Raw genomic sequence first — 12,772 nt, forward strand, 5'->3', positions numbered from 1 at the left:
TATTTCTTTGTACTCTTTATATAAATTCTATTTACATAATTATTATTTGCTGTCCTCTCAATTAAAATGTAAGTTTCTTGAAGACAGGGATTATGTTTGGACTATTTTTTTTCTTGCATCCCAGTATATATCATAGTGTCTGGAATATAGTAGGTACTTAATAAATGTGTGGATTGGAATGAGTGAGAAAACCTCATTGACTTACAGAAAAAAATTCATGTTGTTCTTAGTACCCACTACAAAGAAACATTTTTGAGTGCTATGAATATTATCAGACTGCTGAATTAAATGTTTATTTTGGTCTATTCAAGCACTTCTTTAGAATTATGAAGACCAAGAAAGGTAATCCCTAAATCTCCCTGCTAAGCTGTGATGCACTACTTCAGCTTTCCAACTCTGCTTTCTTATTACCACCATAAAGAAATATCTAATAACCAGTTCTCTAATAGATTTTTACTACTTCTGATAAGCCAAGATACAAGTGACATTCTGACGTTCAGAAGATTCCCTAATAATACCAAATAAGTCATCTTTGGCATACTAGTCAAGTCGTGTTGGGTATATTCATCTTACATGTTCCCTGTATTATTCTCTACACATTTCCTCCCCCAAATCAATAGATAAAATGTATACACAGGTGGACAAAGTATAAATAATCATACTTTTTCACATTCTGAAGATTAAGATCAAAAATTAACTAGATGGGATTTCCAGAAATTCTACTATCATCAGTCCTATTAAAATACTTGAAAGAAAAGAATTATCTTCATATCCTATGAATTACTGCACTAACAAGCAAACACATATACAAAGTATATGTTTTCCATCTTCTAGATCAAGTGAGATTTTAATTGATATTATTGAAGATGTTGGGTGATTTAGCATACTTTTTTGGTGATTGATTACCAATAAACAACTGTGAGAATTTGAGAAGAGAAATTCCTTACTTGACTGACACAAAAATAAGCCTTTATGAAATCATTTGCAGAAAACATCTGTATTACTTTATATAAATTTGATTTAATATGCTTTTCTGAAGTTTTGCAAAGAATTTTTGCCACTTTCTTCTACAATGCCCTCTTGCAGACATATCTATGCTCACATCATCTTATACCTGACTGTGTTGCTATTATGACTTTTAATTGTTTTAACACTACCAATTTCAAGCCACTGAAAACTTAACCTAGAAGTTCTAGAGGTAATGTACTTCACAAGCATTTACAAAATAAGTGAAGCTCTTCTAAACCTGTTGAGCTTGAATACATCCAGCTGCAGAGGATTCATCCCTTGAAGAAGTAGCCCAATTTGAGTTTTTGATACTTCGTTGATAGGAAAGTCCAGAATGTTTTCAGCATAAATCTGTTTCACCGTGACCATTCATTGCTTCTTGCTTCTATGTGGACTCGTTTAAAATAAATCTAGCCCACTTTCTGCATAACCACCTTTCAAATCTGAAGGAAGTGATAATGTTTCCCACTAGGATTTGGCTTCTCTGGGCAAAATATTTATTTCCTGATGATACCTAAAATTGTATTGCATTGAGTTCTCTCACAGTATGTGTTTCTTTTATTTGGATTTCTTCCAGTTTGTTAATACCTCTTTTAAATTAGGATGCCATAATATGACAGTGCCTGACCAACACAGAGTATATTAGAATAAAAAGTTATCTTGTTCTGCAGCTTATAAATTTGTTTGCTTCTTTTTGTCCCCTAAAACTAACACATATTTAGGAACTCAGAATGTCTTTGCCTTTTTAAACAGAAGTCAATTGTTCTTTAACAAAAAAAAAAATTGATTATTTTTTGATTTGCAGCCATACAGCTGATTCATAAGCATTTATTAAGCTCTTAATATGTGCTAGGTTCTAGGGTTACAAAGACAGAAAACAGTTTTCCTGCCTTCAAGGACTTTTTATTCTATCAGAGGAAACAACACAGATATATTTACTTCTCTCTCTCTCTCTCTCTCTCTCTCTCTCTCTCTCTCTCTCTCTCTCTCTCTCTCTCTCTTTCTCTCTCTCTCTCTCTGTATATATGTATACATATATGTGTATGTGTCCAAGGTAATTTTCTTGGGAAAGCTTGGAAAATTGGGAAAGACTTCCTATAAAAGATGGCTTATCAATGATTCCAGACTGAATATTCAAGCAATACAAATAATAAATACTTATTATGTAAAAGATACTAGGATAGGATCTGCAAAATCAGAAATGGTTCCTATGCCCTTATACTCTACTAAGAGTCTTCAAGATGCACACATACAGATCTCTACATAGTAGTTTCTGGGGGGTGGGGATGGGGGAATCCTGAGCATCTATAGTAGAGAGGAATTGGTTAAGGCTCAATTACAAGGTGGCACCCGAACTGTGTTTTAAAGTAAGATGGGAAGCCAAAGAGGCAGAAGTGATGTAATATGTTCTTGGTGTCAGGGACAGCCTATGCAAAGGCACCAAAACAAAAAATAATAAGTTTTTCTGTAACATAGAATGAATAAATGTATTGCCCAGATAATATTCAGAGCACTGAGTATGGCTATGAATATGTTGATGTAGTTCTAAGTTGCAAAGTATGAAAAACTCTCTACATAGACAGCAGAAGAAAAATATTTATTTAAACAAAAGGAAGCCAAATCCCAGAACCAGAAAGCCAAATCTGTCATAGTAGCCAAGAAGTCAATACACATTATCACTGCTGGGGAGAAAGGCATTTCTAAGCCTTCTCCTCCACCCTCCCAGGGGCTTCCCACAAGCAAAGGCTCAAGAGCCTTGCTCTGCCTGCCAGCCTGTGTCCTCTCTCCTCCACTCCAATTTCTCTCACTAACTTCTTCCCACATGTGGCTTAGTCTTCTAGGTGATTTAAGCATCTCGCATGGGCCTATGAATTCCTGGGAAAACTCCTTTTAAATTTCCATTACAATGAAAGGGGACACACACACACACACACACACACACACATACACACATACATACACATTCATATAGACAAATATATACACATACACACACATATGGAAAGACTGACTAGAGAGATTGTTGGAAGTCAAGGTGAAGAAGAATTTAAATGCCAGAAAAAGGCATATTTATTTCATCTTAAAGGCACTAAGGCATTACTGTACTTAAGAATGATTTTGTTTTGTTTTCAGTTTATTTATCTATTTTTAATTTTCAAAATTAATTTCCACAAAATTTTGAGATTCAACTTTTCTTCCCATTTCTCCCCTCCCTCAGCCCCCAAACATCTTGCATTTTAATTACCCTCATCCCCAATCTACCCTCCCTTCTTCTACACCCTTCCCTTCCCTTATTCCCTTATCCCCATATTCTCTATTTTCTTGTACGGTAAGATAGATTTCAATACCTCATTACCTGTATTTCTTATTTCTCAGTTACATGCAAAAACAATTTTCAACATTACTTCCTAAAACTTTGAGTCCCAACTTATCTCCCTTCCACCCCACCAATCCTCACTGAGAAGGCAAGCAATTCAACATAGGCTATATATGTGTAGTTTTCTAAAGACTTCCATAATAGTCATGTTGTGAAAGATTAACTATATTTCCATTCATCTTATCCTGACTCATCATTTATTCTTTCTCTCCTTTGATCTTATTCCTCCCCAAAAGTGTTTACTTCTAATTACCCCCCTCCTCTTGTTAGCCCTCCTTTCTATTATCCACCCACACCCCACTTATCACCATCTCCCCTACTTTCCTGTAGTGTCACATGGATTTTCATACCAAATTGTGTGTACATGTTGTTCCCTCCTTAAACCAAATATGATGGGAGCAAGTTTCACTTTTTCTCTCTCACCTTCGCCTTTTCCCCTCCATTGAAAAAGGGGTTTTTTTGCCTTTTTTATGAGAGATAATTTGCCTCATTTCATTTCTCCCTTTCTCCGTCCAGTATATTCCTCTATCATCCCTTTATTTTAATTTGTTTTAGATATCATCCCTTCCTATTCAACACATTTTGTGCCCTCTGTCTATATGTATATAATCTCTTCAACTATACAAATACTAAGAAAAATCTCAAGAATTACAAATATTATCTTTCCATGTAGAAATGCAAACAGTTCAACTTTAGTAAATTCCTTATGATTTTTCTTTCCACTTTACCTTTTCATGCTTCTCTTGCTTCTTTTGTTTGAAAGTCAGATTTTCTATTCAGCTCTGGTCTTTTCATCAAGAATGCTTGAAAGTCCTGTATTTCATTAAATGACCATTTTTTCCATCTGAAGTGTTATACTCAGTTTTGCTGCGTAGATGATTCCTGGTTTTAATCCTAGTTGTTTTGTTTTCTGGAACATCATATTCCAAGTCCTTTGATCCCTTAATGTTGAAGTGCCCAGATCCTGTGTTATCCTGTTATTATTTCCACAATATTCAAATTGTTTCTTTCTGGCTGCATGCAATATTTTCTCCTTGCCCTGGGAACTCTGGAATTTGGCTACAATATTCCTAAAAGTTTTTCTTTTTAGATTTCTTTCAGGAGGTGATTGATGAATTCTTTCAATATTTATTTTCCCCTCTGGTTCCAGAACATCAGGGAAATTTTCCTTCACAATTTCATAAAAAAAGATGTCTAGGCTCTTTTTTTGATCATGGCTTTCAGGTAATCCCATAATTTTTAAATTGTCTCTGCTGGTTCTATTTTAAAGGTCAGTTGTTTTTCCAATGAGATATTTCACATTGTCTTCTATTTTTTTCATTCTTTGGTTTTGTTTCATAATTTCTTGGTTTCTCATAAAGTCATTAGCTTCCATCTGCTCCACTCTAATTTTTAAAGAACTATATGGTTTCCATTTGACTGATTCTGCTTTTTAATGCATTTTTCTCCTCATTGGCTTTTTGGACCTCTTTTGCCATTTGGGTTAGTCTACTTTTAAAGGTGTTAATATCTTCAGCATTTTTTGAGTGCCCTGTAGCAATTGTTGACTCACTTTTCATGATTTTCTTGCATCACTCTTATTTTTTTTCCTAATTTTTCCTCCACCTCTTTTGCTTGATTTTCAAAATCCTTTTTGAAGTCTTCCATGACCTTAGGACATTGAATATTTATTTTGCAAGTTTTTGATGCAGAAGCCTTGACTTTTATGTCTTCCTTTGATGGTATGCATTGTTCTTCCTTACCCCAAAGGAAGAAAGAAAATTCCTGCTCACCAAGAAAGCAACTTTCTATTGTCTTTTTCTTTTTCCTTTATTTTGGACATTTTCCCAGGCAGTTACTTGACTTTTGAATTCTTTGTCAAGAGAAGGGTATACTCTTGGGGCTTGTAACTTCTCAGTTCCTCCATGGTGACACAATCAAGGGAGAAGAGTTTACTCCTCTCCTGACCTGACTCTGGTCTGGGAGTAACTACAAGCACACTTTTCGTGGAGCAGAATTCCCTCTCCAAAGCCTCCACCAACTCCACCAGCCAATGCTCCTCCTCAACCCAGGGACAACACTCAGTGCTAAGATCTAAATAAGTTCCTCAAGTCTCCCAGAGTCTTTAGGCTATGGCTCCAATAATGGAAGCTGCCATGGCCTGGGGCGAGAACTAGACTGCTATGTACTCTTCTCATCCATGTGAAAGAGCTTTCTCACTGACCTTTGAAGCTGTCTTTGGCATTTGTGAGTTGAGGAATCTGGGACACATATCTGCTCTCAGTGGCACCTTGAAGCCCATGCCAGTCCTGTCCTTGCCACTGTGTGTCTAAGGCTGGGCTGCACTCCTCTCCATGCTCAGTATGGCAGACCTTTCCTCTCAGCCTTCCAGTCTGCCTTGGGCTGGAAATCTCTTTCATTCTGTCATTTTGTGGCTTATGGTGCTCTAGAATTTGTTTAGAATCATGTTTTACAGTTATTTTATAGGCTGTGGGAGGAGAGATTTTAGACTTGTGTCCTTCCACTCTGTCATATTAACTCCCCTACTTGAGAATGATTTAAGGATGGGAGGGTCATCATTGATCTTCTGTTTTTGGACTACTTGCTTGGCAGATAAGGTAAAATGGACCAGAGAAGGGAGGAAATTGAAGGAGGAAGACTAACCTGGAGACTCTCAGAGTTGCTGAAATGAGAAGTCAAAGTTTGCTGAACTGGTGTTCTACCTGTATGAGCAGGAAAATGCAGATTTGAGTGATTCCATTACTGACTTGCAGAAGTATGAATAAACCTTAATGTCATTTCTGGCAGAAGTGAAAAACCATGTGTACTCCAGCTATTTGAATAGGAAAGAATTTTCACAGCATAATTTCTATAATAGAACAGCAGTCATGTTAAAGAATTCACACTCTTTTCGGAAGAAAACAATAAAAAGTAATTGTTATTATTCTAGGAACTGATAGATAGTAAGCAAGGTGGTAGGTTTTAGAAGTGGGATAACAGCTATGGCAATACAGATATGATTTGGTACCTGCAGCTGATGTTTCTTTCCATTGAAGGCAGTCACCACAGCTTATTAATCCTATCAGCTGCAAATAACAATTGGCCCAGAGAGTTGACTGGTTCCCTACCCTACACTGAAACTTTCTTAAGCAAGTTTTAAAAATCAAACAGGAAATCTATGAGGAAAAACAAAAGAAAGAAAAGAATTAAAAATGACATCTTGACATATACTCATGCAAGACTGAATCTCATGGAGAAATGGTGCTTTTTCCTTGACCCTGCCTTCTACCTTCCATACCCCTATTCATATGCTGCTTAATAAAGCTGGTGACAGCAATATAGCCATGCTGACCCTGTACACTACAAATTTATGTTATCTAATTTGAGCTAGACCTTCACTGCAGCATGGCAATCTTTTTAATCTTCCTTGCTATATTTTGTATTGCATACCCAACAGCAGCTGTTCCAGACCTTTGTTTCTCTCTTCCAGTCACGCACAAAACTCTCTTCTCATTCCGTATCACCCAAGAATCTTAACTACTAAGATAAAAAAAAGTCTTTTGTCAAGAAATGGCTCGCAATTTGCATTCAGTTTTCATCTCTCTTCTGAGCTCTAGATCTATGATAATTACAAATAACTCCTTAAAATCTGCACCTTGTTGTACCAAATACCCATCAAAATTAACAAGAGGAAATTAGATGTTATATTTCCCCATTCTTGCTCCTAACTTTCTATTTCTGTTTAATTACTTGAGATTGAAACCTAAGAATCATCTTAGTCTGGATGACTTCACCAAGCTTCCCCATATCCAATCAGGCAACAAATTCTGGGAATTCTATTTTCTCAGCATCTGCTGCATCTGTTACCTTCTTTCCACTGACAATAAAATCACCATCTTCCAAGTCCCATTTTAATTGTTTTCTAATTGTTCCCTCCCATCAAGCCTCTCCACTTTCCAATCCATTTTCCACAGAGCTGCTAAAAATACATACACATATACACACATGTTTATGTGTATACAAAGTTAGAGATGTATGTGCTTATATGTATGTATGTACATACCAATGTACATATAATTATGGATATGTGTGTATAAGTATATATACATATATATATATATATGAATGCACTTCATTATTTACTCTTCCACTGACTTTCTGTACTTAATGCTCTCCAGAAACTCATCATTTTGTAATATGAAATCAACTTTGAAATTTACACCTCCTCAGATAATTTTCTACTCTGCTTGCAGGATTTCATTATGCCGGTCCTGCTCCTACAGTTTAGTTTCTTTTTATATGATGCCTTCCCCATTAGAGGAGCTCCTTGAGGGAAGGGATTGTTTAATATTTTTCTTTTTATCCCCACTGATTACAACAACAAGTAATAGACACTTAATAAATATTTATTGACTCTCTGATCCTCTCCATATGTCTTCCAGGCAAATGAAATTGTCAAAAGAGTGACTTTCAGGTAAGGAAAGATTTATCATTTAATTCATTCAAAATAATTTCTTAAAAGAAGAAATTGTAACATGACATTTTGAATTGACCTTAAAGTCTTTAAAGATTAATCAGTCAATCAACATGCCTTTATTAATCACTCACTAAGTACCAGGCAATTGTGATAAGCTCTGGGGAATCAAAGAAAGTAAAAAGCAAAAGTCCCCATCATCAAAAGATTACATTGTAATAAGGGAGACAAATGCAAGTAGATATGTATATAGAAGACCTTTACAGATTAGACAGAAAGTTAATTTTAAAAGGAAAGGTTTGACCAGCTGTGAACACTGTTAACACTGAGTAAATTTAGCTCTTAGTTAATAAGGGGAAAGATTTTGTTTTCTTTAAGTCCTAAAGAGCTAAAGCACCACAGTTTTGATTCAAATACTCCTGAGTATTTCCTTGTGGAAATAATTGCCTATATAATCTTAGACAACAAGTTACCCTTTGCTTCCTAGCAGTTTTTAACTAGTATCATGACTATTTTCTCACCACAACTCAGCCATGGCTTCTTACTTAGAAGAGATAGCTAATGCAAAAGTGGCTTTGGGGAAGTCATTAGTGGCAGTGAAAACAATAGCAGATGAATTCAGAAAGAGGAGTCTGGATAAGAGGTAGCTCAGACCCTCAGGTTAGCCCCAGAGCACATGGGATATTTGAAGCTGATGAAGCAACCAGAGTGATGCTTCATTACTGTACTTAAATGAAGCTTAAATAAAGTAGAAAAAAATTTGCATCTGTTTTCCTTCCAAGTCTCATAACTAATTATTTCTTTTTATAGATAGATGAAAATAAAGAAAATTGCCATAGTAAATTAGAGAAGAGAATTACAGAGTCAGAAAAGAATTCATTTCAACCTGCGTATTAGTATGAACTTGTCTTCTAAAATGAGACCACAAGTCTGAGAGCAGCATAGGACTTTAGAGCACATGTTGCCCAACCTACAAATTTAACAGATGAAAAACAAAAGTAGCCCCTTATATAATTTTGTGTACATAGATAGCAGACAGCAGAATATGAATCCAAACTCAAGACTTTTTTCACTACATCAAATGCTCTTTTATGTAACAAATTCTCTTCTTGTGTCAATTGACACTTTCTAGTAATGGGGATCATACTACCTATTTAATGGATCCAATGGTACTTTGTTAATTTTAATTGTTAGAAGGTCTTTCCTAATATCAATTTAGATCAGGTTATCTAGAACTGTTTGCCCATTGTTCCCATTTCTGTGGCCAAGCAATCAGTCTTCCACAGGACAGTCATCCCCCTTGTTGAAGACAGCTATAAAGCTCCCTCCTCCACCCATTTTCTCCTATAGTGAGACCTACTGGTCAAATTCTTTCCAGAAGTCTTTTGAGTAGCAGCAAGCCATAAGCACCAGAACACCACAGGTCAAAAAAGGACTAAAATCACTACCTGTACTAGGCCCAGTGGAAAATATGGTAATAGAAAAGAAGTTGTAGGTCAATAATGGATACACAAAAAATCTGAACACAGAACATATATTAATTAGATATTTATGTTACCAGCAGAGGGGGCAAAGGGAGAGGGCTCAAGCAGGTAAGGAGATTTTGCAGTCTAAGGAAACAGATGGGAGTTAAACGGTAGAAGTAGAAAGAGTACACAAATTTAGTAAGGTATTGGTATCCACCAAATGCTACCTGGGCAGCAGGGAACAATCAGAAAAGTAGTCTGAGTATAACCAATGGCATTTGTCATTAACGTCAATACTGGTGTCTAATGGCTTTATAGAAAAGCAGTTTGACATAGTTAATAGATGAACAGTATGAGAATCAGAAATATCTGTTTTTACCACATGTTAGCTATATGACTGGATAAGACCCAGTGTGTCAAAGCAGTAAGTTAATAAGTGAGAGGTGACTGGTCAGTCTACGTTGACATACTTTTCATATTGAAAACTCCAAATAAGATAAAAACCAGGAGGAAGAGTAGGGGATGAGGAAGGAGAAATTGAAGGAAAATGAGAACAAAAGGAAGAACAACAAGAACAAGAGAAAGAAGATGAAAAAGATAAAAAAAAGGAGGGGATTAATTTGTATGGAATAGTACAACCATTTTGCTAAACATTTATATGGCTTTAGTGGCAAAAAAATTATCAAAGGTTGATGTGTCAAATGATAAGTATTGGATGGCATAGCATCATTTATTGGTTCATCATTAACCTGTGTCTTTGTCATAAATTAACCAGTTATCTTAAGTTTAGAAACATTAAGTTTTGTTACCAATTGATGCATTGTTTTGACCAGGGTCACTCATGATATTCACGCTACCGAGATATTAATTGAGTATAACTTTGATCAATTGAGGAAATTTCAACATTAAGGCAATCACAGATCTTTTAAATGTATATGTGCCATTACTGTTAATTCTTTCACTCACCCACATTCCAATCAATTTCACTTTCGTAAACAGGAGGCATTTTGTAAATGTTCAAAACATTCTGTTGTAAAGGGGACAATCTTGTAATTTTTGACTGAGACAAATTCACACTCACCAGTTCACATATGTGTTCAAATAACCACTCTTTTAAATTCTCCATAAAAATGATGCATAATTTGTTAAGACAGAGGGAAATTCAACTTTCTCCAGCTTGCTTTAAAAAATAAAACTGAAGTAGGATCGGGCCGAGATCCGGGCTGTAGGCGATGGGGGTCAGGGAGACTGGGATCCTGGAGAGAGCTGAAGGTGTGAAGGTGCCGCCGCGGTAGACCCTACTCGGCTTGGCCAGGGCTACGGACTCTGGAACGTAGAGGGATGGAGTGGTTGAAGTCATCGAGCAGCACCATGCAGGTGAGCTTCGTGTGCCAGCGCTGCAGCCAGCCCCTAAAACTGGACACTTCCTTCAGTATCCTAGACCAAGTCACCATGTGGGAGCTCACAGTTCCACTACTTACCACAGTTCAGACAAAGCCTGGAGAGACTCAGGAGGAAAAGACTAACTCAGGAGAGGAGCCATTTGCTGAAACTCGGCAGGATGGTGTCTCCCACAGACACATTACCCCAGCCAGGATGATATCTACGGAAAATCCCAACAGCTTCGCTCTGACTGGGAAGGCATCCAATGGAATTACCATGGAGAATCTCAGCCAAAGACTGAAGGTCACTGGAGACCTTTTTGATAATCATATCAGGCCAGACAGATGTGAATCATCCTCTGTGTGATGCTCTGTTGGATCAGCTGGACACCCAGCTCAACATCACAGAAAATGAATGTCAAAACTACAAACACTGTTTGGATATCTTGGAGCAAATGAATGAAGATGATGAGGAGAAGTTGAAGATGGAGTTGAAGGAGCAGGCACTTGAGGAAGAGAGACTGATCCAGGAACTGGAAGATGTAGAAAGAACCACAAAATTGTGGCAGAAAATCTTGAGAAAGTTCAGGCAGAGACTGAGTGGCTACATCAAGAGGAAACTCAATACCAGAGAGAATTTAGTGAATTTAAATGACAACAGCTGGAGCTAGATGATGAGCTAAGGAGTGTGGATAACCAGGTGCATAATGCCCAGATTCAACTGGACAAGCTGAAGAAAACAAATGTTTTTAATGCAACATTCCACATCTGGCAGAGTGGACAGTTTGGCACAATTAGTAACTTCAGGCTGGGCCAGCTCCCTAGTGTCCCCGTGGAGTGGAATGAGATCAATGCTGCATGGGGGCAAACAGTGTTGTTGCTCCATGCCCTAGCCAATAACATGAGCCTGAAATTTCAAAGGTATCGCCTTGTTTCTTATGGAAATCATTTGTGTCTGGAATCTCTCACAGACAAATCCAAGGAGCTACCATTATACTAATTTGGAGGTCTGCTGTTTTTCTGGGACAACAAGTTTGATCATGCAATGGTGGCTTTCCTGGATTGTGTGCAACAGTTTAAAGAAGAGGTGGAGAAGGGAGAGGCATGCTTCTGTATACCTTACACGATGGATGTGGAGAAAGACTGAAGACACAGGAGGCAGTGGTGGCTCCTACTCCATCAAAAACCCAATTCAACTCTGAGGATCAGTGGACAAAGGCACTCAAATTTATGTTGACTAATCGTAAGTGGGATCTTGCTTGGGTTTCCTCAGAATTTTATAACAAATGACACTCCTTTTTTTTTTTCTCCATGAGGGTGAAGGAGTCTTCTGCCTTAATGACTTTAGAATATGTGTTTTTGGCAGATATATTGTAAATTAAGTTCATTTAATATTAAACAGTACAACATGTTTACATTATCAAAAAAGAAAATCCACAAGGCCACTTTATTTTAAAAGAATAACGTTCTATTGCAAGTTGTGTGCAGAGCAATAACATAATATATAGTTCTCCACCAGCCCATTTCATAACTTTATACTCCTTGAAAAACAGAAAATAAGGCTGCTTTTATAAAAAGTCTGAGTTAAGAGTGGTTATCAATGGATTTGCTCTCTCCTAATTTTATGCATACTCAACATAGTTTGTTTTTTTTTTTTTTAATGTAAACACCTCCTCTCTATTAAGAGGAGTGAAATGTGTGCAACATCATCAGGTAACATGGGAAAATGTCACAAGTTTGCCTGAAGGCCACATAATGTGATCAGAAGCTTGAATTTAACACTTTTCTTTCTCAAGTCTAGTGTTTATTGCCTATCTGCTCTGTGCCAACAGACACATGGCATAAAAAAGAGACAAGAAAACAGACTTTAATACTGTTTGGAGCATTATGAAGATAAATAATTATTTACAATAAAGGTTTGCTGCAGTCTGTTACTGTGCAGAGGTGTGCTGGTTGTAAAACAACAACAACAAAAATAAAGCTATAATAAAGCACTCTGTATTCTGGAAAAAAAATAAACAAAACTATGAATTGCAATAAAGAGTATTTAGCATTAATGACACATTTAGCATTTCAAATATGAGTA

General features: G+C 36.7%; 1 pseudogene; it reads left to right on the forward strand.

The window, feature by feature from the left end:
• The first annotated feature begins 2,447 nt into the window (after nt 1-2,447).
• On the forward strand, nt 2,448-11,976 carry LOC140498546 (beclin-1 pseudogene; annotated as a pseudogene).
• Nucleotides 11,977-12,772: the final 796 nt, after the last annotated feature.

Source organism: Notamacropus eugenii, chromosome 4 (genome assembly GCF_028372415.1).
Source record: "Notamacropus eugenii isolate mMacEug1 chromosome 4, mMacEug1.pri_v2, whole genome shotgun sequence".
NCBI classification, from domain to species: Eukaryota; Metazoa; Chordata; class Mammalia; order Diprotodontia; family Macropodidae; genus Notamacropus; species Notamacropus eugenii.